Source organism: Macaca nemestrina, chromosome 11 (genome assembly GCF_043159975.1).
Source record: "Macaca nemestrina isolate mMacNem1 chromosome 11, mMacNem.hap1, whole genome shotgun sequence".
Classification (NCBI taxonomy): Eukaryota; Metazoa; Chordata; class Mammalia; order Primates; family Cercopithecidae; genus Macaca; species Macaca nemestrina.
In genome coordinates, this window is record NC_092135.1 from 1,041,245 (window position 1) to 1,065,232 (window position 23,988).

A 23,988-nucleotide genomic window follows, 5' to 3' on the forward strand; every position below is an offset into this window, starting at 1 on the left:
TTCTTAATAACTTCCCAAGTACAATAACTGCACATAGTCAAAGATGGTCAAAATGAAATAAGATACCATGAATGAAAATCAGCAGCACCAGCCCACCTCCCAAAAAATTAACAATGGATTCTCAAAGACTTAGACGTTGAAATGATCAGATGTAGAATATAAAACAAATCTTACTATGTTTAATCAAGACAAGCTTGAAAATATTTGCGGGGAATAGGAAAGTGTATAAAGTTATATAGTAGTATTGAAAAAAGAACAGAACTTTTAGAAGAAACCAAGGTTAAAAACTCAGGTGAAATCTCTTGACCTGTTTGTTGCTAGGACATTCTCTCTGGGACCCCTGAGCCCATCTAACCTCCAGTCCGTCCATCAACTGATTACTGCTCAGTCACCTCAGTCGATACCACTGGGAGCCGGAGAACTGCCTAGCTGAGCCCTGCCTGAATGCCTGACTCATAACTCATGGTGTAAGTGAAAGTGAATGCCCAGCCACACCCAGATAAAGACCTAGACAGAAGCCCAGGGGTCTGTTTCTCCCACCCCTGCCACACCTCCAAAGGCACTTGCTATCTTTTTTTTTTTTTTTGAGACAGAGTCTCGCTCTGTCACCCAGGCTGGAGCGCAGTGGCGTGATCTCGGCTCACTGCAAGCTCCGCCTCCTGGGTTCACGCCATTCTCCTGCCTCCGCCTCCCGAGTAGCTGGGACTACAGGCGCCTGCCACCACGCCCGACTAAGTTTTTTGTATTTTTAATGGAGACAGGGTTTCACCATGTTAGCCAGGATGGTCTTGATCTCCTGACCTCGTGATCTGCCCACTTTGGCTTCCCAAAGTGCTGGGATTACAGGCATGAGCCACCGCACCCTGCCAACCTGCTATCTTGACCTTCATGATCCGTAGCACAGTGCACTCCTAAATATTGCGTATGCGTCCCTAAACAACATACTGTATCCGTAACATTTAAAACCTTATTGATTGTGAAGTGTGCCATTATCTTACTTACCAATAAGGAAAAATGATGCAATTAAACTGACACTTTTTGATTAGAATTTTCATTTTATGCTTATTAAAAAGCATACTTATCGCTTGTAACTTACTAACCCAAGCTGATGCCTCACACATACACGAAAACAGATTGAAAATTCTTAAGCAGCTCAAACTGCCAAAAAGGCCAGCTGTGCAGCTGGACTCAGCCAGACACTCAGCAGTGGCACCAGCAGCTCCTCTGTATGAGCTATGATGAGGCTCTGGAAGTTTGAAGATGATGCCACCTATTGGCTAATGAGGTCAAATGGTCTTGACTTTTGTGGTAATTATGATGCTAAGAGTGCCAGCCATCTGTAAGAAAGCCCAGAAAGAGTGGAGATGCACTATGCTAAGAAATTCTCAATGGCCAGCACTCTTTTTGCATAGAGAATGATACAGCAAGGGGAGACACAGACACAGACAATCTGGGTCAAAAGTGATGCGGAGAATGTGGAGCCCAATTAGGAAGAGGTTTTAAGACTACCTGAACCAGAATATTTTGCTTAATTTTTCTTTTTTAATGCACGCACAAGCATAATGTATAATAAAAGCTGTGTGCACACACATCATAAATTTTCTTTTTAATAAGCATAAAATGAAAATTCTAATCAAGAAAGTGTTTTTTCGTTTAACTGCATCATTTTTCATTATCTGTGTGTAAGATTATTACATACTTCATATTCAATAGAGTTTAAATGTGTTAACTAAAAAAATCATGAATCTATAAATGTAGAGAGAAGCCTTTATTTCTTATAAGGGTTAGAGTCTGTAAGGGGGCCATTCCTCAGGCTGGGAAGCATAGCGTCTGGCAAAGCCCACAGGTATTTTCAAAGAGAAGGGGCTGAGATAGGAGCTTTGTGCCCAACAGGTTGGCTGAACATACATATTCAACAGCTTACAGGAGGAGCTATGAATAATCATGAAGACCATCCTGATGCATGCGTATTGAACCATAGGTATGTAACCTATGACCTATTCCACCCTGGGGAGGAGACTTAGCATTTAAATGTATTACAATTAGGCCCTATATGTGAAAAGATCTTTTCAGGACCTGAAGGCAGCCTCTGTAAACCGGCCAGAACCAGTCTGTGGTGGTTGGTCTTCTTATCTGGGGAAAGTTACTGAAATCTATTTCTTATCCAATCAAAGCTGTAGTTGTGGCTGATGAAACAGCAGGCTCAGTTAGTCATTGTCTAGTGGTGAGTTACAAATATTGCTTTAATAGTGTTTATCTTATGGCCAGTGCTTGTTTTGTTGCTAGAGAAAAGGAAGAACCTTATGGCAGTTAGAAAATAGTTTATTCTTTAAAGCATAGGGATGTGGGACTTAACCCTTGCCTGACTTGGCCTTGGGTCCTGTTTATAATGTGGCATCTTATTGCCACAGAGCCTTCTGTCAGTCTTACAGCCTCTATTTTAACATGAATGCTGGTCAGTTGTTGTGTGTATACTGCAAGCAAAAGGGAGGGGGGATAATGAGGCATGTCTGACCTCCCATCCCATCATGGCTGAGAACTCAGTTTTTAAGGTTTTTCTGGGGTCTTTTTGCCCAAGAGCGGGGTCTATTCAGTTGGCAGGGGACTTAGGATTTTATGCGGTGGTTCACGCCTGTAATCCCAGCACTTTGGGAGGCTGAGGTGGGTGGATCATGAGGTCAAGAGATCGAGGCCATCCTGGCCAACAAGGTGAAACCCTATCTCTACTAAAAATACAAAAATTAGCTGGGCATAGTGGCGCACGCCTATAGTCCCAGCTGAGGCAGGAGAATCACTTGAACCCAGGAGGCGGAGGCGGTAATGAGCTGAGATCGCGCCATTGCACTCCAGCCTGGGCGAGAGAGTGAGACTCCATCTCAGAAAAAAAAAAAAAAGAAAAAAAATTTACAGATATTATGAATACCGTAGGTCATGTAGGGATGCATATGCAGGTGAACAAATGAAACACAGCAAGGAATTGACTGTGGTAAAAGTCAAGATGGTGGGCACCATGGGTGTTGAGGCAGGGGTTAGGGAGAGAACCTTGGCTTCTGGCAGGCTCTAGGTCTTCACCTGGGTGTGGGTGGGCATGACTTTTACTATTATTGGGTGAATTATAAATATATGTTTTATGCACTTTTCTATGTGTGTTATTTTCATAATTAGAAAGTTTAAGTCCAGGCATGGTGGCTCATGCCTGTAATCTCAGCACTTTGGGAGGCTGAGGTGGGCGGATCACTGAGGTCAGGAGTTGGAGACCAGCAATTTGGAAGCAGAAATCCAAACAACAGGGAGCTGAGTGCAGCAAGGGCAGGGTCCTGGGAGGGCCTCTCCAGAGACCTTTCTCCTGGAGGGAAGATGGGGTCATTTTGCTGAGCAGAGGGCAGCAGCGGTTTCCTTTTAGATGCTGTGGGTGCCCCCGTCAGCAGGAGCCCCAGTTGTGGCCTCAGGGATGGGAAGGAGAGCTCTTTCAGTGTTGCCTTAGGTGTGCGTCGGGGTGTGTCCTAACCCAGTCCTTCCCACACTTCCCCACGTGCTGATCACTGTGAGCACTTCTAAGGCCTGGGTCTTTGCATTAGAAACTTATTTGTTAGGGGTACGGGGGCAAAGAAGGCACCTGGCACTCATCCTCATCTCCAGCTTCCTCGCTCGGGCAGGATGTCTTTGTCCCGGAGTGAGGTGGTGAGCGTTGCTGGCCCCACAGTGTTACCTGCCTCTACCTGGTCGGGTGAGCCAAGGGGGACCCTGTCCATGATGTCTGGGCCAAGATGTCCCTGTCGGCGACCCTGGCAGGTCCTCTGTCCTGCCACTGCTCCTGTGGTCACATAGGGGGTCTGCTCCTCATGGACCCCCTACCCCCATGTAGTTGTAATGCGAGTGAGGGGTTCTAGTTTTGTGGGCTTTATCTTGGTGAAATAAAGGTTAATATCACAGAACCGAAAACAAAGCTTCTGCTCATTACTAGGGGGTTTCAGCTACTCCCTTTCTGCAAAACAATAAATCCAATCTTAACATTTTCAGCTTTCTCATGATTCTCACCTTCCCTTCTAAGGTAAGATAATCCTAACAATACTCTTGGAGAAATTCTATGTGTATGCGTGTGTGTATGTGTATGCGTGTGTGTGTGTATGCGTGTGTGTATGTGTATGCGTGTGTGTGTGTGTATGCGTGTGTGTATGTGTATGCGTGTGTGCGTGTATGTATGCGTGTGTATGTGTATGCGTGTGTGTGTGTATGCGTGTGTGTGTATGCATGTGCGTGTGTGTATGCGTGTGCGTGTGTGTATGCGTGTGCGTGTGTGTGTGTATGCGTGTGTGTGTATGCGTGTGTGTATGTGTATGCGTGTGTGTGTATGTGTATGCGTGTGTGTGTATGCGTGTGTGTATGTGTATGCGTGTGTGTATGTGTATGCGTGTGTGTATGCGTGTGTGTATGCGTGTGTGTATGCGTGTGTGTGTGTGTGTGTGTAACTTTTTCCTTTGCCAGCTGAAATTAAACTTACTTGGTGAAAGAGACAGCAAGAAAACAACAGGCAATATTTAACATTTTAGGTGAAACAGTGGGGATTTTAAACACGATAATGATGATTACAGGTTGATGGATAAATAGATAACACTTGATGATCAATTACTCTGAGTATTTTAGAATATGTGAATTGCCTGAGAGATATGTGTTCATGTGTATGTGTGTATTTGTGTAGCTGTGTGTATGTCAGATGTGTGTGCACATGTATGTGTGTGGTTGTGTTGCCATGTGTATATCAGCGTTGGAACTGAATGACAAATGTGCCAATCTGTCTTAGGTTATGTTCTTTTCTTCTTCTTCTATTATGGGCTGATTAATTAAAAACTAACCTGGCAGGTGGACACAGTGGCTCACGCCTGTAATCCCAGCACTTTGGGAGGCTAAGGTGGGCAGATCCCCTGAGGTCAGGGGTTTGAGACCAGTCTGGCCAACATGATAAAGCCCTGTCTCTATTAAAAATACAAAAATTAGCCAGCGTGGTGGCGGGCACCTGTAGTCCCAGCTATTCAGGAGGCTGAGGCAGGAGAATCACTTGAACCTGGGAGGTGGAGGTTGCAGTGAGTGGAGATCATGCCACTGCATTCCAGCCTGGGCAACAGAGTGAGACTCCGTCTCAAAACCAACCAAACGAACAAACAAAAAAACAAAAAGCAAACAAACCGGAAAACAAAAACCTGGCTAGGCTGGGTGCAGTGGCTCACACCTGCAATCCCAGCACTTCGGGAAGCTGAGGTAGGTGCATCACCTGAGCTCGGGGGTTCAAGACTAGCCTAGGCTAGCACCAAGCTAGCCCTGAGAAGTAAATTAGCAACTTGATGAGCACGAAGGTCATAGGAGTCTGAAACAACAGGCCAAGGAAGTGGAAGTGAGAGTCAGATGCTTGGTTCCCCTATAGAAACTAAAGATAACATCTTAACATATGTTCCTGAGTTGTTTTTTGGAAACCTAGACCCCTACCAAACAGATCTGTGGCACACAGACCTCTGATAAGGGGGAACCGAAGACTGAATTCTGGACTACCGTTCTTTGTTCTAAATTTCTTCTTGAAGAGCTTGGAGGGAGTCACTCCCGTGAGCCAGAGCTAACGTTCTTTCCTGATGACCCCAAATTTATAAACAAAGCTTCTTTTCATGAACTAATTGCAAATCAGAAAATTGTTTAATCTACCTATGACCTGTTAGCCCCATCTCTACAAAAAAAAAAAAAAAAAAAAAAAAAAAGAAAAGAAAAGAAAAGACAAAATTAGCCGGCGTGACAGTGCAGAGCTGTAGTCCCAGGTGCTTGGAAGGCTGAGGTGGGAGGACAGCTGGAGCCCAGGAGGTGGAGGTTGCAGTTAGCTGAGATCGTGCCACTGCGCTCCAGCCTGGGTGGAATAGAGACTGTGTTTCAAAAAAGAGACAAATAAAAAACTAACCTGGCTCTAGAAATTCAATTTTTCTCTCAGTGACAATTTTGGGATTGTGCTTCTGCATCTTTTAAGTCTGTAAGATTTTTACCAGCTTCACCAGACACAAGAACCTAGGAGCTGCTGTAATAGGGGCTGGGTATTGGGAGCTGGGTATTCAGGAAGAGGTGGAGATGCAGTGATATATTGGGCATTTATTAGCATAAGATAGAAGCAACATTTTCTTTTATTTTTATTCATCCCCCGCTGACCCAGGAAATCATACGTGACGTATAGGGAAGTGTGTGGGGCAGTGGAAGAAATGTGGACTATTGCGTCCCATCACTTGTCTGGATGACCTTGGATGAGGTAACCCACCTCAGCTGCAGTTGTCTCACGGTACAATGGGAAAAGAAGCCTCATTTTCATTTTCCTGGCTGTGCGGGTTAGGAATGATGCTTTGAGGTGCGGAGGGTTGATGCCATGCGGGACTCCTGCACCTCGCTTTGAACAGATGAGTGACTGGGTGCATGGCATGGTTCTGAAGCCTGCTAAAGGGAATGCTTTATTTAGAAAGTCAGGTCTGGCCGGGCGCAGTGGTTCACACCTGTAATTCCAGCACTTTGAGAGACTGAGATGGGCAGATCACCTGAGGTCAGGAGTTCTAGACCTGCCTGGCCAACATTGTGAAACCCCATCTCTACTAAAAAAAATATAAAAATTAGCTGGGCATGATGACAGGTGCCTGTAATCCCAGCTACTCGGGAAGCGGGGGCAAGAGAATCGCTTGAACCTGGGAGGCAGAGGTTGCAGTGAGCCGAGATCCTGCCACTACACTCCAGCCTGGGCGACAAGAGTGAAACTCATCTCAAAAAAAAAAAAAAAAAAAAAAAAGAAAGTCAGGTCCAACTAAGCAACGAAGTGATTCCTCCTGCCCTTTTTCTTTTTCTTTTTTAAAAGCAGGGTTGATGGGGAAGCCTCCCCTCTGTTTCTGGTGCAGGGGAGCAGGCAAGTTCACGCGTGTGGGGGCTGCACACACCGAAAGGGTGGGCCCGTGGTTGACAGCCAGCTCTTCCTGGGAGTTTCCGACCTGTTGTAAAGGATGAAAAGTAGCAGAAGATCTCCGTGGGGCATTTTACCAGGAGAGAGATCTTGGAAAAAAAAATACTCCTTTTAAGAGAGTTTGTTCTTTAAATGGGAAAGTGGCTTTTGAAGGCTGTGAAACTAAAACACTTAAAATTGAAGAATGAATTCGAGGAATGTAAATGGGGCAGTTTTCACGTACTTCTATTCAGGCATATCTTTTGGTTTGGGGATTTTTTTTGGCCTGATGATCTTAATTGGATTCCAGAAAAATGTTTCTAAGTGAATATTGTTTAACCATTTCGTTGTACTGACCATAACTGGTAGGATAAAAGCAAGCCACACATTTTATTTTTCATCTTCCTGAGACGGAGCAGGGACCCCATTTTAGGGCCCATGGCCCCCCAAGCGTGAAAATAAAGGAAAATCTTGCGTTTCTTTAAGGGAAATTCCAGGTACCCACCTAACCCTGAGAAGGAAATAAGCAACTTGATAAGTAAAAAGACAGCAGTAGTCTGAAACAACCGCCAAGGAAGTTAGAGTCAGATGCTTGGTTCCCTATAGAAATTAAAGATAACATCTGAACATATGTCCCAGAGTTGTTTTTCAGAAACCTGGACCCCCACCAAACAGATCTGTGGGCCATAGGTATCTGGGAAGGGGGAACTGAAGACTGAATTCTAGATCTGAATCCTTTTTTCTTAATTTCTTCTTGAAGGGCCTGGAGGGAGTTGCACCCACGAGTCAGAGCTAACATTCTTGTCTGATGATCCCAAATTTATAAACAAAGCTTCTTTTCGTTAAATCGGAAAATCTTTGAATTTACCTATGACATGTAAGCACCTTGTTTTAAGATATCTCGTCTTTTGGGGCCAAAACCGATGTGTAACTCCCATGTACTGACTTACAATTTTGCCTATTACCTTTGCTTTTGTGAGATTTAGCCTTGCCTTTAGAAACACTATGGGAAAGCTATTGGGGAGGTCAGAATTTAAACATTAGCTGCTGGTTGTCCTTGCTTTGTGCCTTGCAAATAAATGCCTTCCTTTCTGCCACAGCAAAACCCATGTGGATACTCGGTCTTACTGTGTTGGGCAAGCAGGCCCCACATTGGTTCTACAACCTTCCCTCTGCCCCTTTAATGGTCTCTCTGGATGTTTCGAGGAGACTCCAATATTTTCCCAGTCCCTCTCAGACCCATCTGGTGTAACATAAAAACTTTAAACTCCTAGCTCAGCTATTTGTCCTTCTAACATCCATCTCCCTTCTTCCTTAGGAATGGAATCCTCATTTTGTTAGGGTGTTAACGTGCCCAGACAGAAACCTCCCTTCCTCAGCCTCTGGTGCAGCTGCACATTGCCAGGTGACACAGTCTGGTGATGAGTTACCATCTGATGGTTTTGGGCAAAGCTTTTGCTTTTGTGGCCTAGGCATGTTCCTTCTTTGCTTCCCTCTCTCGGTAGACAACCAAGAGGCCAGGGTGTCAGCCATCTGTGGCCAAAGAATGGGGGAGTGAAACCAGGGTGAGCGTCCTCCTTTGGCATTTGCTGCGCTTAAGATACCCTCTCCCGGATATGTGGAGGCCACTGTCAGTTGAGTTTTCTTTTGCTTGCAGCTGAATGCAGTCCTCGATGTTACATCTGAGGGCTATGAATGTTTGAGTTGGGGCAGAGTGCTCCTGCACCAACACAGCCTCAGGAAGGGCCTCTCTCGACTCTGCTTCAGTGTCTGGTCGGGAATTAGGGAGGAGGGGATTGAGTCAGGAAGAGGGAGTGGCCTGGAACACTACACACTCAGTGTGGGGCTCTCTGTGAGTATACTCCGTGTGCTTGTCCTATTCAATCCTGATGTCCTCAGAGGCTGGGAACTGCCTTGCCCTCATTCTCAATAAGCCTAGAGTGAAGCTGGGCCCTGAGGAGGGGACGCCTGGGAGCACACATTCTGATTGGTGCTCAGGTGGTCACAGTCACGTAAGTGTAGCACTACGCATGGGGCCAGGGCTCTGTTTTAATAAGGTAACTCAGCTTTGGATCTGGGTGGACATTTGCATCCCCTCCCTCCACCAGGCCAGTGCCACTTAACCACATGCTGTTTTTATCAGCTGAGGTAAAGCTAGCTGCTATAATAGATCAACCTCAGCTTCTTGGTGGTGTGACCTAACACCTTAGAATTTTATTCCTTACTCGGGGAAGCCCAGTCCGTGGAGGTAAGAAGCAGAGGGTGCTCTCTGTCGTTCTCACAGACCCAGGCTGACAGAGTCCCTGCCATCCCCAAGACCCGGCTCCTGGATGCCCTTGGCATTGACATTTGGCTGCAGACAGCGGGAGAGAGAGAGAGTAGAACTGCCTGAGGTCACTCAGCATGCGTCAGCTTCATTCCCGGTCCGCGGCTGGAGCGTAGTCACATGGCGCAGGGCTGCCAAGGCTGTCAGGACGTGTGTTCTGTACCGTGTGCCCAGAGCAAGGGAAGGGGTTTGGTGGAAGTTTGCCAGTTCCACCACAGCACTGCTGTGACTGTCGAGATAAAATGCATGGAGGCTCTGGCTTTCACACAGGTCCGGTGTCACGACTGCTACAAGCTGGGTTTTCCTCCAGCTCATGCTCCTGTCCAGAGAGAGCATCTATTTTTTTCACTATCTACAGAATCGGAGAACTTGCCTTTCTCAGGGCAGAGTTCAAATTCCCAACTTGTATGAAATGAGATTTTCTTCCCAGCGATAAATGGTGGGATGTCTACAGACATCTGCAAGGTGTTCGTTGCACCCCCCGGTTTCTCCCTTGGCAAAGAACTGTGGCCACTTCGTCCGGCTCCCCAGGATGGGACTGTGAGCTGAGCTCCGGACACTGACAAAATGCCAGGCCCAGGATTTTTTCCCCACAATACAACTAGATCCTGACCAAGGGTTTTTGATGAAAATCAGATTTTGAAGACTCCTCTGGTTTATAAGAGCTTCCTCATGGAGAAAACTTTGTAGATCTCACCATTTACAGATATGAGAGATGAGTTTCCTTCTGAGTGATCTCATTCTGCTCTGATGTCCCTGGGAACACACACTGGAGTCAATATCTCCAATCTTTTCAAATTAAATTAGCTCCCTCTAGGGAGCCAGATAAAAGAATGATCGGAAGAAATGGAACAATATAGATTAGCCCATTTTTGATGCTTGGGTTAAATTTTATTAAAGTGACTGTTCCGCATTGCCTAAACCATCTATTTTGAGAATGATTTGTCGTTATTTCTAAAAATATACTTATACCTCTGCCCTAAATTGTAACTAAATCCAAAAACCATACTTAAATTCTGCCTAAATGACAACTTAATCCACATTTAAAGGACTTCCTTGGATGAAGGACACTGGAAGTTTAAACTTTGCAACCTGTCTTTTTACTACTCTTTTCTGTTCATCTTAGATCAGCTTAATGGCATAAACTAGTAGTAATATGGCAGGTATTTGAAGAGATAAAAACCATAGTCCTGTGTTAGGAAACTGTTATTCTTCAAGAAAATATATGCCACTCTGCAAGAAGCCAGATGTCCTTCCACCAGGGCACATCTGGCTAATGGCGGCACTGCTCATGTCCTCTCTGTCCAGGTTGACATGCCCCAGTTTGCTGACCACATCCAATTTTGCCTGTTGTTCTAGCATCATAATAGGGCCCCCATTCACTCTCACAAGTATCCCCTTTTGGATCACCCTACATTGTCACCCTACATCTGGTTAATGTGGTATTACTAAGCATAAAGCGACTTTTGAGGAAGCCTGACCATTTATCCACGGGGGTGACTGGAGTCTTTCTGAGAAGCATTGACTTTATTTTAAAAGACTTCAATACCTTCAGACACATTGATTTTTGATGACATGAATTGTATGTATAAAGAGAGTTCAGTAACATCAGAGAGACTAATTGAGATCACATGAACCACGGAGGTGTGGAGTCTAATACGGAAAAACCGGGTTCCATCCTCTAACCCCGGACATCAGCAGCTCCACCTAATGGTTCTCTGGACCTAGTGAGCCCTGAAAGCCCTCTGTTAGGTGAAGACGGAGCTCACAGCTCCGGGCCTCAGGCTGTGCGTTTCCTTGTCTCTACTGCTTTTCAGGAGAGGCTGGCAGCCCCTCCCTGGTTAGCCCGGTGCGCCTGTGTCATGCCCGCAGCCGCCGCTGCCTAGAATCTTCAGCGAGAGCATCTATTTGTCAGTGACACCCCTGCTTCAGTGTTCTCTGCCCAGCTCCATCAGGGTGTCTGTTTCTATGACCTCTACCAGGAGATGTGGGGCATCTGCTGTCCAGATCCCAGGCAGGTGGAGGGATAGGTGGGTGTGGGCCCTCATTTGGGTCGGTGAGCACTCAGAGCCAGGGTCTGCAGGTGGAACTCCAACCCCACACCCCTGCTACCTCCCAGGGGTGTCACGAGGATTAGAGGGGTTACAGCTGTGCTCATTGTACAGGACGGGTCACCCCCATGCCTGCCGCAAAGCCTGACTCACCCCTGCTGCCCTATGGGAGGTGCTCTCTGTTGTTCAGACAGGGATGTTTTGGTTTGGAGAGAGACTGGCTGGGCTCAGGGCACCCCTAAGGTGGTCACTAAGTGTGGCCTGGAGCCCCAAGTATGGAGAGGTGCCCTGGTGCTGGGAGGAGGGAGGTCCCACGAGCCTCCAGGCTGGGTGCCTGCTGCTGTCCTCTGGAGGCGTCCTCACCTGTGACAACACTCCTGCTCCCAGCTCCCAGCTGGGCCTCTGAGCTTGGGAAAGGTGGCTGGCTGCTGGGCTGGCAGCCCGGAACCTCGTCTCCTGAGGGCACAGCTGAGTGAGGGGTGAGACTTGGTCTTCCTGCCATCCTGTAGGGCCTTGGCAGGCTCTCTCCTGCCTTTGCTCCCCTCCACCTGGGACCCCACCCTCAGCTCCCCTGACCCCTCTACCTGTTCTCTGTGCAGCTGTTCCTGTCCAGGCTATCTCTTACTGAGGCCTGTCGTGGCAACAAACCAACACCAAGCACTTTGCCCAGCCCCTACCCCCACCAGATTGTCAGCTGCTTGAGGCAGGAATGTGCCTGTTGCCCTCACTGCCCAGCTCCCTGCCAGCACCTACCCCAGACCCTGTCAGCTGGAAGAATGGGGGACATCACCAGAGTCTCAGTCATTGTTTCTGAATATGGAGAAACAGTCCGCACCTGGTATGGTTGTTATGAGAAGAATGAATCTTTCCTAAGGACCATGCCTGCAACAGGAAGGCTCACAGCAAATACCTGCTGCTACTATTACTCCCTTAGTTCACAGAGAGGCACAGTGGCCACCTGGGCCCCCCTGCCTCTCCACACTGCCCATTAGCTGGGTGGGTGGGAGGCTGGAGGGGTCCTGCTTGCAAGCTTTCCAGCTCAGGTGGAGGCTTTTCTTCATCACGAATTACCATCTGTCATAATGGAGCAGCTGATGCGGGTATTTCTTGTTCTTTCCAAGCACCTTGGCGGCTATCGAGAGAGCGGTCTGGACCAGGAGTGGCATCTGAATTAGGGATAGAAACTGAGTGATAGAGTGAGGCTGACAGAAGAGTTATTTAGAAAAGTTTTAATAATTACTGCCATTTGCACAGGATTCCCACTAAAACAGGCAACTCTGAAGGCAAAGAGCTGGGAGAGTCTGCTGCAGGGGTCAGTAGGTTGTGGTGGAAAGAAGTTTCTGTGTCTGGAATTAGAAATCTGAGCTCGAGTCCTGTGCCACGAGGCAAGTCCTTCCACCTCTCCAATCCCCAGTTTCCCCCTCTGTAACCACACCCACACTGTGAGAATGAAACCACAAATGCACACACCAGCCCAGCGCCTGGCACGGCACTGAGAGGACTGGGCAGGAATCACCATGACAGCTTGTGTTGGCAGAGCACCTAATAGTATCAAAGGACTGTTTCAGTACATCACTTCTTTTGACCTTTTAAAGAATCGTGTAACATACATAGAGCAGGAACTCTCATCTCTAATTTTTCAGTGAGATAGAGGTTAAGGGCATTCAACCACAAGATCAAACACTGCAGAAAAGAAATTGGAACTTTTAATCTCTCAGTCCTGTTCATTTCTTTAATTTCTTTTTTATTGAGGGGAAATCCGTATAACATAAATTTAACCATTTTACACTGAGCAATTCAATGGCATTTAGTACATTTAAAATGTTATGCAACCGCTACCTCTATCTAGTTCCAACATGTTTCAAGGTCATGAATATTTATCCCTGTGTTTTATCCTAAGGTTTTAAAAAGTGGTTTTAGCTGTTTTTACTGTAATTAGGTTCATTGATCTATTTTGAGTGAATATTTGTATATGGTATGAGGTAGGGGGTCCAATTTCATTCTTTTGTATGTGGCATGTGGATATCCAGTTTTCTCAGCACCATTTGTTGAAAGACTGTCATTTCTCTTTTGAATGTTCTTGATACCCTTGTAGGAAAGCAATTGTCAATAGACAGTGGGTTTATTTCCAGACTCTCAGTTCTATTCTGTTGGTCTGTATGTTTATTCTTATACCAGCACTACACTGTTTTGATCACTGTAGCTTTGTAGTAAGTTTTGAAAATGGCAAGTGGAGTACTCCAAGTTTACTCTTCTTTTTCAAGATTGTTTTAGCTTTTCATGGCCTCTTAAAATTCCATGCAAATTTGAGAATTGGCTTCTCCATTTCTGAAAAACAGACCATTGACTTTGACATGGATTGCATAGAATTTGTAGACTACTTTGAGTAGTATTGTCATCTAAACATTGTTAAGTACTCCAATCCAGGAAGATGAGATATTTTTCCATTTATTTAGGTCTTTTAAATTTGTTTCAGCAGTGTTTTATAGTTTTTAATGTATAAGTCTTTCATATCCTTTGTTAAATTTATTCCTGGGTATATTATTATTTTTGATGTTATTATAAATAGAATTGACTTCTTAATTTCCCTTACAGATTATTTATTGCTGATATATAGATACACAATTGATTTTTGCATGTTGCTCTTTTACTCTGCCACTTTGTTGATTAGCTCTAGTAGTTTTTGTGTAGACTCTTTGGGATTTACTATGTAGGATCATGTATTCTGTGAATAGAGATAGTTTTACTTTTTCCTCTCCAATTTGGATATTTTAAATTTCTTTTTCTTGCCTAGTTGCTCTGGCTAGCATCTGCAGTAAAATGTTAAATAGTGAAAGTAGGCATCCTTGATCTTATGGTCCTGATCTAAGGGGGAAACCTTGTAGACTTTTGAATATGTCTATGGAATATGTCTCTTGGAAAAGCTGTTAGCTGCGGGTTTTTCATAAAAATTCTTCACCAGATTGAGAAAGTTCACTTCTATTCTTGTTTTCTGACTATTTTTTAATCATAAAAGATATTAGATTTCGTCAAATGCTCCTTCTGCTTTGAGATAATTATGTTTCCTTTTGTTCTAGTAATGTATATTACACTGATTAATTTTCATATATTGAACCACCTTTGCATCCCTGGCATAAATCCCACTTGGCCATCATGTATAATCCTTTTCATATGTTGTTGCATTTGGATATATAGTATTTTGTTGAGAACTCTGCATCCCTACTCATTAGAAATATTGATCTGTAATTTCTTTTCTTTTTGTGTCTTTGGCTTTGGTATAAGGTAACTCTGACCTCATAGAATACATTAGAAATCTCCCCTCTTCTGTATTTTTTGGAAGATTTTGACAAGAATTGGCATTAATTTTTATTTAAACATTTGGTGTCATTCACCAGGGAATCCGTCTGGTCCTGGGCTTTTCTCTGTTGGGAGGCTTTTGATACTAATTTAGTCTCTTTACTTGTTATACATCTGTTTAGATTTTCCATTTCTCCTTTAATCAGTGCTATGGACAAAACTGTGTCCTTTCCCCAATTCATATGTTGACCCTAAACCCCAATGTAACTGTATTCAAAGAGCTAATTAAGGCTAAATAATGCCCAAAGTGTGGTGCCCTAATCCAATATGATTGATGTCCTTATGAGAAGAGGAACAGACATGAGGGATGTGTGCACACAAGGAAAAGGCCATGTGGGCACACAGTGAAATGTCAGCTGTCTGCAAACCAAGGAGAGGGGCCTGCAAAGAAGCTAAACCTGCTGACACCTTGACCTTGGGCTTCTGGCCTACAGAACTGTGAGAAAATAAGTTTCTGTTGTTCATGCCACCTAGTCTGTAGTATTTTGTTATGTCAGCCCTAGCTGACTAAGATAGTTTTGGTATTTTGTGTGTTTCTGGGAATTGTTTTCATTTTACCTAGGTTATCTAATTTGTTGGTGTACAATTGTTTATAATATTTTCTTATAATCCTTTAAATTTTTTTTTGGTCACATTAGTAGTAATGTTTCCACTTTCATTTCTGATTTTAGTTTTTTGCATCTTTCTCTTTTTTTTCCTTTGTCAGTCTAGCTAAAAGGTTGTCATTTTGTTGATCTTTATGAAGAACAATGTTTTGGTTTTGTGATTCTTCCTGTTGTTTTTCTGTTCTGTATTTCATAAATCTCCACTCTAATCTTCATTATTTCCTTCCTCCTGCTAAGTTTAAATTTAGTTTGATCTTGTTTTATCTAGTTTTTTTGTAAGTTGTAAAGTTAGGTTATTAATGTGAGTTTTTTTCCTCTTGTTTTAGGTGTAGGCATTGACAGCTGTAAATTTTGCCCTGATTACTACATCTCATAAATTTAGGTATGTTGGGTTTTTATTTTCCTTTGTAGGAAGATATTTTCTAATTGTGTTGTGATTTCTTCTTTGACCCATTGGTTATTTAAATGCAATGTTTACATATTTGCAAATTTTTTAGTTTTCTTCTGATGTTGATTTCTAGCTTTATTCCATTGTGGCTGGAGAAGATACTTTACATAATTTTAATTTTTAAAATTTATTGAGACTTGTTTTGTGGTCTAATGTATGGTCTACCCCCAAAAATGTTCCATGCACATTAGAGAAAAATGTGTATTCTGCTGTTTTTGGGGTGGAGTGTTCTATACATGTCTCTTAGGTCTAGTGGGTGTGTGATGTTGTGCAAACCCTCTATTTTCTTATTGATCTTTGGTCTATATGTTCGATTTGTTGTTGAGAATGAAGTATTGAAGTCTCCAGCTATGATTATAGAATTGCTTTTCCCTTTAATTTTGTCTATGTATGCTTCACATATTTTGGGACTGTGTTGCTTAGTTATATGTTTGTAATTGTATCTTCTGTTGATCTTTTAATTACTACATAGTGTTCTTTTTTTGTCTCTTGCAACAGCCTTTTCTTTGACAGAGTTTCACTCTGTTACTCAGGCTGGAGGGAGGGCAGTGGCACAATCATAGCTCACTGTGACCTCCAACTCCTGGGCTCAAGTGGTCCTCTGACTTAAGTCTCCCAAGTAGGTAGGATTATAGGTGTGTGCCACCATGTTTGGCTAATTAAGACTTTTTTTTTTTTTTTCTTTTTTTTGGTAGAGATGGGGTCTTGCTTTGCTGCTCGGTCTGCTCTTGAACTCTTGGCTTCAAGTGATCCTCCTGCCTCAGTCTCCCAAAGTGCTGGGATTACATATGTGAGCCATCATGTCCAGCCTCTTGTAATAGCTTTTGACTTAAAGTTTATATTGTCTGATCTTTACGTAGCTACCCCAGCTCTCTTTTGATTACTATTTGCATGGAATATCTTTTCTATACTTTCACTTTTTAAATATTTGAATCTAAAATATCTTAGACAATATATAGTTAGGTCATGTTTAAAAGAATCTTTTCTGTTACTATTAACCATTTGATTGGAGAGTTTAAACTATTTACATTTAAAGTGTAACTGATAAAAAGGGACTTATTTCTGCCATTTTTCTATTTGTTTTCTCTATGTCTTATAATTTTTGTTCCTCATGTCCTCCATTACTACCTTCTTTTTAAATTTTTTTGGTAGTGAACCATTTTGATGTCTCATTTCCTTTTGTATATTTTAAAAGCATATTTTCTTAGTAATTACAATAGGATTACAATTCACATCCTAAATTTGTAACCATCTAGTTTCAACTGATAGCAACTCAATCTTACTAACATGAAAACTCTGCTCCTATACAGCTCCATCCCCACCTTAAATTGTTGGTGTTACAGATTACATCTTTATACATTGTGGGCCCATTTACATGGATTTCAATTTGGTATGCATTTATCTTTTACACCATTTAGGGAATAAAAAATGAGTTACAAATTAAAAAATTGTAATACTGGCTTTTATGTTTAGAAACCTCTCTATTTCTTTATGTGGCTTTGTGTTACTTTTTAGTGTCCTTCCATTTCAGTGTAAAGGACTCCCTTTAGCATTTCCTGTAGGGCAGATATACTAGTAACAAATTCCCTCAGCTTTTGATTGTCAGGAATGTATTTACTTCTTCATTTTTCACGGTTTTGCTGGTTATTGAATCTTGGTTTACAGTTTTTTTTTTTTTTCTTTTCTTTGGTGGTTTAAATATATCGTCTCACTGCTTTCTGTTCTCCATGGTTTGTGATGGGAAATGGGCAGTTAATCTTATTGAGAATCTATTGTACATGATGAGTTGCTTCTGTCTTGCCACTACAAGAGTCTCTCTTTATCTTTGTCTTTGAACTGTTTGATTGTAATGTGTCTAAGTGTGGATCTCTTTGAATTTATTCTACTTGGAGTTTAATATCTTTCATCAAATTTAGACAGTTTTTATTTATTATTTCATCAACAGTTCTTTCTGCCCCTTTCTTCCTGTTTTCCTTCTGGGACTTCCATACTGCATATGTTGTCCTGCTTGATAGTGTCTTATTCTCTTTTTTTCTTCTACTCTTTATATCAGATAATTCCAGTTGTCCTATCATTGATTTCTCTGATTCATTTTTCTTTGTGTTCAAATCTGCTGTTTAACCCCTCTGGTGAATTTTTCTTTCTCTTTTCTTCTTCTTTTTTTTTTTTTTTGAGATGGAATCTTGCTCTGTCACCTAGGCGGGAGTGCGGTGGCACGATTTTGGCTCTCTGTAACCTCTGCCTCCTGGGTTCAAGTGATTCTCCTGCCTTGGCCTCCCGAGTAGCTGGGATTATAGGTGTGCACCACCATACCAAGCTAATTTTTGTGTTATTGGTAGAGACGGGTTTCACCATGTTGGCCAAGTTGGTCTCGAACTCCTGCTTCAGCCTCCCAAAATACTAGTATTACAGGCATGAGCCACTGTGCCTGGCCAAATTTATCATTTCAGCGATTTAACTTTTCAGTTCCAGAATTGCTGTTTGGTTTATTTTATAATTTATATTTGCTTATTGATTTTCTCATTTTGTATGTGCACTGTTTTCCTGGTTTTATTTAGTTTGCTGTCCATGGTTTTCTCTAGTTTTTTAAACATTTTAAGGTGGTTGACTTAAAAATTTTGTCCAGGAAGTCCAATAATAAGGTTTTCTCATGGATGGTTTATATAATTTTTTTCTACGATTGGGCTACCCTTTCCTATTCCTTTGTATATCTTGTGATTTTTTTGTTGTTGAAAATTGGGCATTTTGAATATTACAATGTGGTTACCCTGGAAATCAGATTATCTCCATTCCCTAGAGTTTGTTGTTATTTTTTCTTCTTGATGAATGTTGTCCTCTATTTCTTTAGGGATTTCTCCAAACTAATTTTGCAAAGACTGGGTTCTTTGTTATTTGTGGTCACTGAAGTCTCTGTTTCATTATCTCAGTGGTCAACAGTGACTTTCCAGAGATTTTCTTAAATATCTGGAGTGAAAGAAAAAAAGAAAGGAAGAAATAAATAAATAAATACATGAATGAAACAAGAAAACGAGAGAGAGAGAGAAGATACTAGTGTTTTGACTTTTGCAGCTTGGCTCTGAGTTGGAGTGGGAACTCCTTCAGTGCTAAGCCAGGCTGCCTGCAACTATGCCTTAACTTTTGCCTCTTGCTTGCATGGAGGCTACGGATCTGTCAGAGGTACAAGCCTGGGGTCCTTTTAGATGTTTTCTCATATGTGTCCTGTTCTGGGCCTGTGTGTTATCTTCTATCTTTGCCAGCATACACAGTAGCCCTTATTCTTCCAACAACCTTCCTTTTTGGCCTCCTTCTTTTTGGCTTTTGTTCTGCCACTTGCCTGACCACAGTTCCCTACACCAGGTGGGAAGAAAAGGGCAAGAAAATGGTCAATTTAGTCTTCCAGGGAACCATCAGACAGATTGATACATAGTACCAAAATATTTTAAAAACAAAGTCTGCATTAACCCCTGGCACCAGCAGGCCACACGGGGAATGCAGCCTCCTGTCATCATGGCTGATGCTGCTATGCTAGAGAATGGAAGGAAGGTGGATGAGCAAAAATGCCACTAGGCTTTCTTACCAAAGCTAGCTTCCCTTTTCTTTATTAAGCCACTTCTTTGTGGCTATACATTTGAGATTAGAGCTCAGTGTTTACAAACATTGATTATGTCAGTCTTTGACAGCTTATGATTGTTTCAATGGAGGGATTAATTCTTTAAGCTACCTATTCCATCATTTTTCTGTGACATCATCCCTGTTTGCCTCTTGATGAAAACATTCTTCCTTTCTTGCCAGACATGTATTCAAATTAATATTATTGCTAGATCTTGTGTGGCACAATCAAGATGCCCAATAGTCTTTTGAGGATGTGTAAAAAGAGCTTGTGAAGTCCTCCTCACCATCTTATTTGTAGTTTGCATCTTGGTTAGTGCTAAGTAAATGGTGCTCCTGAAGTCCCTAAAGCTGATCTTCACTCGTGCACTGTTTAAGCATTCCTTCATAGCATTAACTTATCAAATGCTTTTGAAGGATCAACACTTTGTTTTTCAGAAAGAGCAGGTTATAATATGACTGTTTTTATAAAAAATGCACTTTTCAACACCCTTGCCCACCCTTGGTAGGTTTACTCACCCGCCTGTACTTGACCATGAATTACTCAAGTCTTACTGTCACAGCTTCCAGGGCTGCATAGGCCACGTTAAAAACTGAACTGTTCTATTTGAAGTAAGGGTGAAACTCGGAGCCCCCATGCTTGCTTCTTGCTCCTTTCCTGCATGTTTCTGTGGAACTACCTTAGTACAAGTTATTTGCAAGGTGTAATAGAACTAGACTGCAATATTATACTCCACCAGAAGATGTCACTGTAACATGGGGTTTATACATGCTGAATCTATGGTAACGGAATAATGGTGATCCTTCCATTTTCGCAGTGAATCAAAAAGAGAAAGAAAAAGGTAGTTTTGGCCAACATATATACAAATTTTGAAGGTGAGAAAGAGATAGTCAACATCTATTCATAATGTTTAATTAATTCATTTAGTTACATATACATATTTGAAATTATGTATTATATAGAATCACATTAATTTGTAAATATCACTTTATTTTCATTCATATTTCATGGAACAACTTTATGAAAGCTCCTTACATGCTTATCTTTCATAAGTGTCTTTATTGTCACTAGAGACCTTAAAAACCTTTTCTTTGGAAATACTTTTAAACTTACAGGAAAGTTGCAAGAATAAGAATAGAACATGGAATATTCATACACTCTTTTCCCACATTCACCTTTTGTTAATATTTTGTTCATTTGCTTTATCTTGTTTTCTCTTTCCCTCTCTCTGTGCTATATCTGTATATCTATATCTACATCTATATCCATTTAGTTATCACTAAATACGTTGGTAAGTATTTCCTAAAAAAAGGCATTCTCACACACTCTTTGGTTCAAATAACAATGTCAGGCCGGGCACAATGGCTCACACCTGTAATCCCAGCACTTTGGGAGGCCAGACAGGTGGATCACCTGAGGTCAAGAGTTCGAGACCAGCCTGGCCAACATGGTGAAACCCTCATCTCTACTAAAAATACAAAAATTAGCCAGGCATGGTGATGCGTGCCTGTAATCCCAGCTACTTGGGAGGCTGAGGCAGGGGAATTCACGTGAACCCGGAAGGTGGAGGTTGCGGTGAGCTGAAGTTGAGCCATTGCACTGCAGCCTGGTCGACAGAGCGAGGCTCCGTTTCAAACAGACAGACAAACAAACAAGCAAATAACAACTTCAGTAACTTTTTTTCTAATCTGTTGGCCATATTCCAGTGTTGTCAATTGGCCCAATAATGTCCTTTACAGCATTTCTCCTGCTCCTTTAGAGAATCTGTCTAGGATCAGGTATTGCATTCACTGCTCTGTTGTTCTGTTCTCCTTTAATCTGGAACATTGCCATAGCCTTTCCTTGTCTCTTATAACTTTGGTATTTTCGAAGAATGTAGTCACTTTCCCTCTCCCCCCAACTTTTTAAATGAATGATCCTGATTTTGAGTTTGCCTGATGTTTCCTCATGGTTAGATTTGAGTTATGTATCCTAGGCCAGAATGCTAGAGAGGCGATGCTGTGTCCCCCTCAGGGCAGCCCATCTTGAGGCATATGGTGCCTATTTGTTTCTCAGTGGTGATATTTATTTTCATCACCTGGTCAAGGTGTTGTTCAGTTTCTCCATGGGAGTGCCACCCACATCCCAGGAATGCTGCTAAGTATTCAACTTATATTTTTCACAGTTAATCCTGATGGCAATTTGCAAGCTGGTCTTCAGTCTTCTCACTATCCAGATACAGCAACTAGTGCCCACCGAGATTGAGATTCCATGGCACACATTGGTGAGGCTGGTGTTCGGATATGGTGCATCTGACTTTCCACGTCTCTACTGTGTTTCCCAGGCTGAGATGTTCTGATTAGGTTGACATAAGCCAGCATCATCTTATGCTATCTGCTTTATATATGAAACTCTGCCAAAGTGACTGCACAGTATAGTGAGGCTAATGTGTGGTCTTCAGAGTTACCTACCTACAACCTTGAGCTTCTCAATATTCACGTGTGGCAAAAAAAAAAAAAAAAAAAAAAGAGAAAATTCGCATTGTGAGCTGCTATATCAGGATGGACAAACATATGAAACTACAGTAACTATAGAGTTATAATTTTTATTAAAGAAATAAGATATATATATTTTCAATTTTCCAGAAGCATTTTGCTCCTGATTTCCAAATCTCACTGCAATTACTAGTTAATAAAAACATGTTTTAATATGCTGGCAGAAAATTGATACTATTTCCAATCTGTGCTGTGAAACAAATAAAATGTGGGGAGAAATTGAGCTCTCATTTCAGAAATGGGAAATGGATTTTTAAAAGTTCAGATCATTACCAAGGGTAATTTTCTTATAATAAGTTTAACACCCACTTGCTCAATGCAAAACTTTGCCAGGGAAAATTGTTACTTTTTCAAACACCATAAAGAAGGCTGTAACCTATTCCAAGAGCTGTCTATTCTTTTTTTTTTTTTTTTTTTTACACAAAGATTTTATATTCCAGTATATATTTCTTTTTTTTTTTTTTTTTTTTTTAATTATTATTATTATACTTTAAGTTGTAGGGTACATGTGCATAACGTGCGGGTTTGTTACATATGTATACTTGTGCCTTGTTGGTGTGCTGCACCCATCAACTCGTCATTTACATCAGGTATAACTCCCAATGCAATCCCTCCCCCCTCCCCCCTCCCCCCTCCCCCCTCCCCATGATAGGCCCCGGTGTGTGATGTTCCCCTTCCTGAGTCCGAGTGATCTCATTGTTCAGTTCCCACCTATGAGTGAGAACATGCGGTGTTTGGTTTTCTGTTCTTGTGATAGTTTGCTAAGAATGATGGTTTCCAGCTGCATCCATGTCCCTACAAAGGACACAAACTCATCCTTTTTGATGGCTGCATAGTATTCCATGGTGTATATGTGCCACATTTTCTTAATCCAATCTGTCACTGATGGACATTTGGGTTGATTCCAAGTCTTTGCTATTGTGAATAGTGCCGCAATAAACATACGTGTGCATGTGTCTTTATAGCAGCATAATTTATAATCCTTTGGGTATATACCCAGTAATGGGATGGCTGGGTCATATGGTACATCTAGTTCTAGATCCTTGAGGAATCGCCATACTGTTTTCCATAATGGTTGAACTAGTTTACAATCCCACCAACAGTGTAAAAGTGTTCCTATTTCTCCACATCCTCTCCAGCACCTGTTGTTTCCTGACTTTTTAATGATCGCCATTCTAACTGGTGTGAGATGGTATCTCATTGTGGTTTTGATTTGCATTTCTCTGATGGCCAGTGATGATGAGCATTTTTTCATGTGTCTGTTGGCTGTATGAATGTCTTCTTTTGAGAAATGTCTGTTCATATCCTTTGCCCACTTTTTGATGGGGTTGTTTGTTTTTTTCTTGTAAATTTGTTTGAGTTCTTTGTAGGTTCTGGATATTAGCCCTTTGTCAGATGAGTAGATTGCAAAAATTTTCTCCCATTCTGTAGGTTGCCTGTTCACTCTGATGGTAGTTTCTTTTGCTGTGCAGAAGCTCTTTAGTTTAATGAGATCCCATTTGTCAATTTTGGCTTTTGCTGCCGTTGCTTTTGGTGTTTTAGACATGAAGTCTTTGCCCATGCCTATGTCCTGAATGGTACTACCTAGGTTTTCCTCTAGGATTTTTATGGTATTAGGTCTAACATTTAAGTCTCTAATCCATCTTGAATTAATTTTCGTATAAGGAGTAAGGAAAGGATCCAGTTTCAGCTTTCTACTTACGGCTAGCCAATTTTCCCAGCACCATTTATTAAATAGGGAATCCTTTCCCCATTTCTTGTTTCTCTCAGGTTTGTCAAAGATCAGATGGCTGTAGATGTGTGGTATTATTTCTGAGGACTCTGTTCTGTTCCATTGGTCTATATCTCTGTTTTGGTACCAGTACCATGCTGTTTTGGTTACTGTAGCTTTGTAGTATAGTTTGAAGTCAGGTAGCGTGATGCCTCCAGCTTTGTTCTTTTGACTTAGGATTGTCTTGGAGATGCGGGCTCTTTTTTGGTTCCATATGAACTTTAAAGCAGTTTTTTCCAATTCTGTGAAGAAACTCGTTGGTAGCTTGATGGGGATGGCATTGAATCTATAAATAACCTTGGGCAGTATGGCCATTTTCACGATATTGATTCTTCCT

General features: G+C 42.1%; 1 long non-coding RNA gene across 4 annotated transcripts in view; it reads left to right on the plus strand.

Moving 5' to 3' along the window:
* Positions 1-23,988, plus strand: part of LOC105492400 (uncharacterized) — a 245,953-nt gene that overhangs the window by 4,503 nt on the left and 217,462 nt on the right. For 3 of the 4 annotated variants that reach the window (XR_011609639.1, XR_011609641.1, XR_011609642.1), the window contains exon 3: positions 322-467. This is a non-coding gene — a long non-coding RNA (uncharacterized lncRNA). Of the gene's footprint in view, positions 1-321; positions 468-1,893; positions 1,982-23,988 lie in introns of all 4 variants that reach the window. The other variant, XR_011609640.1, reaches the window with a different exon arrangement.